The sequence below is a fragment of the Balaenoptera acutorostrata genome, chromosome X (assembly GCF_949987535.1).
Source record: "Balaenoptera acutorostrata chromosome X, mBalAcu1.1, whole genome shotgun sequence".
In the NCBI taxonomy this organism is placed as follows: Eukaryota; Metazoa; Chordata; class Mammalia; order Artiodactyla; family Balaenopteridae; genus Balaenoptera; species Balaenoptera acutorostrata.
Window position 1 is genome coordinate 128,781,348 of NC_080085.1, and position 4,775 is coordinate 128,786,122.

Sequence of the window (4,775 nt, forward strand, 5' to 3'; positions counted from 1 at the left end):
CGTGGTCACCCTCTGTGCACGCACCCCCAGGCCCTGCCTTCTCTCCTTGCATGTGCTGATCTGCTCTTCCCTCAAGGGCGCCAGCCATCTTGCTTTAGACCTCATCCCAATGGCCTCACGTCAACCTGAGAACCACTAACTCCCGTCACAGTGACATTGTGAGGTTCTGGGGGTTGGGGCTTCAACATGCAAAATTTGGGGGGACGCAGTTCAGTCCGTGACAATAGCCCAGGGAACACACAAGACATCACAAGGGAAATTAGAAAATACTTTGAAATGAAGAAAACACATACCAACGCCCCCAGGACTTACGGCACGCGGCCAAAGAGGCACTTGGGAGTTAAAGCTGCAAACACCTGTGTTCAAATGGAAGCAACACCTCAAATGAATAGCCTCACCTTGAACAGGGACAAGCGAGAAAAAGAGTAAGGCGAATCCAAGCATTCTGATAACAAATTTTCACGAGAAAAGGAAAACTGCACTAATCCACGTATGCGGGGATCAGAAGACACGTACTGGTTTGGAATCTTCACAACGTGGGGGAGGGCGCGTCTTTCTTACACACTCAGTAACAAGAGCTACATCCACCGACCACTTCATTTGGCCCAGGCCTTTTACAAACAGGTCACATCATGGGAAGCCCACACCAATGCTTTTGCCTTGTACTATTACGAGGCCCATTTTACAGACGGAGAAATCGAGGCATAGGGAGTCTCCATGATTTGATCAGCTTATCACTAGAAGGACTCTTACTCAAGCTGAGCTTTGTGTACGTGCAAAGCCCCGTCCCTGCACTGGCCTGACTTGTCTCCCCAACAGTCAAGGGGGATTCAGCTGTCCTCCACGGGGTCCTACTACCTGATGCCTCAGGCCACATAATGGAGAAAACACAGGGAAGCCAGGCATTAGTGCCCATGAGAGCCTGACACTGGATTCTGCCCACGTGGCCTCCCCAGCCCCATCAGGTCACCATCTCTCGTGAAATGGACACGAGGGCCAGGGTGGAGGGTGAGGGTCTAGGACTGAGGGTGTGAGGATGGAGAAGGGTCCTGGACGTGGGGGTCCGAGGCACGGCCCTCGGCAGGCGGCTCTTCTGCGCAGGCTTGGGCCCTGCTCTCTCCTTCCACTGCCCACTCTGCTCCCTTCTCTCCCGGCGGCGTGGTGGCCCCACGTTCTCCTGCAGGCTCACTTCCCCGGGCAGACTGGCTGTGAGGCAGGCGGCAAGCCTGCATTCAAAGCACGGGGACCGCCGGGCTGGAGGACTCTCAGCACCCCCACGGGGCGTGAGTGTCTGTGCCCTTCAGGGCCCTGTGGATGACCTCAGTCTGGGTACTGGAACATACATGACACGTTCCCTATACATACATGTGGTATGGCGATGCATGTGTATATAGGCACATATATTCTACACACGTTATATATATATACATAGGACACACACTGCACTGCACAGACATGTAAAATGTATTACTCACTATGAATGAGGATGAAAAAGTGACAAACACGTAACTCCAACAGGTAATATGATCTAATCATCAAAGCAAGCGTTTCCCTAAATCACCTGCCACTGCTCAGGCCTCTTCAGCTAAAACTAAACGTTTCTTAAAACAGGTTGCCCAAGTCTGGAGGCTGGTGAGGAGCCCCGAGGGGACGGTGTGCGGTACTCTGTGCTCCCCCCACGGTCATGGGCGCGGCAGCCCCCCATCCAGCATCTGTGCTGGGACTGCAGCCTTTCTCTCCCCTGCCTGCCCCCAGAACTCATCCCTGTGCAGATCACAGAGGGATTGTCTTCAGCGTCCATTTCTTCCCGTAGAAGCCCTTCTCGTGGCCCAAGAGTGCTCACTTTTGGAACTCCTGCGTGTGTCCTTTTCCCATCGCCGTCCCAGACCGTCGGATCCAGCCTCCCTGGAGGCTGCCTCGAAAGCCCTGTTTCCTTTCCGCAGTAGGGTGGTTTGGCTTCTGCTGCCCCCGATCCTGGCCTCCCACGTCCACCTTGGGTCTCTGTGGGTACTTGCCTTTGAAGGACTTGATTTGGGGCTTCAGCGTGTAGCCTGTCCCATTGAAAGCGAGCATTTCACTGGTGCGCTCCCAGGCCAGCCCTGCTCTCCTTCCCCACGCCCGCCCCTGCCCCCCTCCACCTCCACCCCCGGGGCCCTGTCTCGCTGTTACCTTGAGGATACATAGAATGATTTTGTTTGCTTTCAGCTTAGACGCTTTTGAACGGGCCTAAGTGACACGGACTCACTCTCAAGGAAATTTCCTACTTGCTGACCTAGACGCGACTGGAGGAAGCCCCTGTCCACGTGCATTTGGAAATAGATGAGGGTCTGGGTGTCAGACGCACCGAAACCCGAATGAGAGTCGTCCGTCTTCACCGCAGGTGGGAGGATAGGATGGTGGGTTTGGCGATGCGCGTTCTCTGTCCGTTGTGGGCGACTTTGTCCTTCATAGCCACCGTGGAGGGGACAGAGTGGCACCTTGGAGAGGCCCGTCTGCGAGGATCCGAGGTCCCTGTCCCAGCTCTGCCACTAAGCAGGGTCATCTGCCCTCTGTGAGCGCCACTGCCCTATTTCTGAAAGGGGAGAGCTAAGAGGGTGTGGAAGAGGACCTCCCGAGGTGCCTTTCAGCCTAAGGACTGGCATCCTGGATGGAGCTCCCAGGCCTAGATTCGGGCCTGCTCCCTGGTCTTTACGCTTCTAAAGTGGTTTACAAAGCATTCTTTCAGGTCAGTTCCTCCTGTAGGGACGTGACCTCGGAGGCTGCGAATTTCGGTGGAGGCCGTCGGTGGCCCCTCGGAAGGGGCCCGAAGGCTGGGGCCTCCTTGGGCAGGTCCGCCTGTGTGGCCTTGCCTGCTGCCCCCCTCCTCGGGCCCTCCCTCGCCCCCTGGGTCCCGTAGGAGCTGCCTCCTTCCTGGTCCCCCTCCCTCCCAGGTGCCAGCCAGGCCCCGGCAGTGGGTTTGTGTGCACCGTGGGGGTCTTTCTCAGCCGGGTCTCGGGACCCTTCAGTTGGGCGGGCACAAGCCCTGGTGACGTCCAAGGCCTGCCTTTCCCAGCCTCGCCCTGCGGCCCCTGCCCTTGGCTTCCGCGCCCTGATGCCCCCAGCCCAGAGGCCCTCCAGCCGCTCCCCTCCCTCGCTGCCGCCAGGGTCTCGGGGTGTCTGCCAACGTTCACTTCCCTCCAGTATCTGAGGAGGCTCCTGGAGGGGCCTTGTCCCGGTAGGCACTGGGGCCTTACAGTCAGTCCCAGGCAGTCTCAGTCCCTCCCTGCCCGTGGCTCAGCCATGAGCAGCTCAGCAGGCCGGGCTCCCGTTGGGCAGGAGGGCCCCAGGGCAGGAGCAGGGACGGGGCGCCGTCACGCGGGAAGGAGCCGGCACTGGACAGAAATGCCGGCGCCTGGCAGCGGCGGGTCTCAGCAAACCACAGACCAGCCCCGCACCGCCTCTGCTTCTCCTCGGCACCTTCCTTTCTTGGGCCTGCTTTTCGTCAACTGAAAGACACCGTGTAGCACCGAGAAGAGCAATGAGTCGCCAGTCAGAAGGTCGGCCACGGGCCGGGGGTGGGTGGGAGCAGCGTGGGCTCGAGAGGAAGTCAGACCAGGGCTCTGGTCCCCACCCCGTCACTTAGCAGCACGTGACCCTGGGAAGATTCCCAAGCCCCGTGGCCTCAGGTTCTTCACCTGTGAAGCGAGTGGGTGTGACGAGCCGTGTCTTGTAGGGGCTGCAGGGATGCGCGTGAGCTTCGTAAAGCAGCTCACAGGACCTGGCGTCTGTGGGAACGTTGATGACTGGCAGTTATTTCTCATATTGTTTGGATCACAGACCCTTCCCCTCTCTCCTCTGGCCTTTGGTTGGGCGGTTTCTTGTCCCGGTCATGTCAGAGAACATGCAGCTTCATCACCATCACCTCCCACAGAAGGAAGCCCCGCTTCCCAAAGGCCCAAACTGCCCTGGCTCAGGGCACTTACACTCCAGGGCTCGCTCCTGGAGCCCCACCGCCTCGTCCCATGTTGACTTGTTCTGTGGGACTTGGGGGACGTCTCACCACCTTCCTCATGTGACTGCGGCTCCTAGACCATCCCCCTAGGTGTGGGTGTGTCCTGCTTTTCCTAGCGTTCCCGCTACTAACACAGGCCCTTCCAGAGAGCCGAGGCTCCGTGGAGGTCTGCCGAATATATAAGCCGGAGAGCAGGGGGCTTACTTACTCAAATCAAGTTTTTCATGCTTTCGTAAATCACCGTGCAAATCCAACTAAACAGAGATAGCTTAGTTTTACAGAATGACAGACAAGAAGGATAAGAAGCAAAAACTCACTACGATTACTTTTATTTTTCTAATTCTTCCCCCATCTATATTACTGCTAAGTACTTTCACATTACCAGAGCAGTTCTGATTCCAATTCCATGTTATCTGCCTCAGGGTCACAAAATGAAATGGGAGATTTCCCAATCTCTTTTACAAAACAGCAAAACTCTGGTTCTTAAACTGGGTAATTATAAACACATTCTAATCAAAGTCATTCACAAAGTTAGACACTGAAGCTTGTTTAGTCTTCCATTAATACGAATAACATTTGAAAAATTCCTAAAGAAAACAGATGATATTCCATGTCATCATACACAACAGGAACCCAAAGATGCTACACACCATGTTCCCCCCACTCGCAGGGGCCCTCACTACTTGGAAACTCGACCGCTCTCTCTTCAAACTCAGAGTGAAGGACCAACCTCACTTCCTACCACTGAACTTGGGCCTGGAAGGAGCCTGGCTGCTGCTCTGGC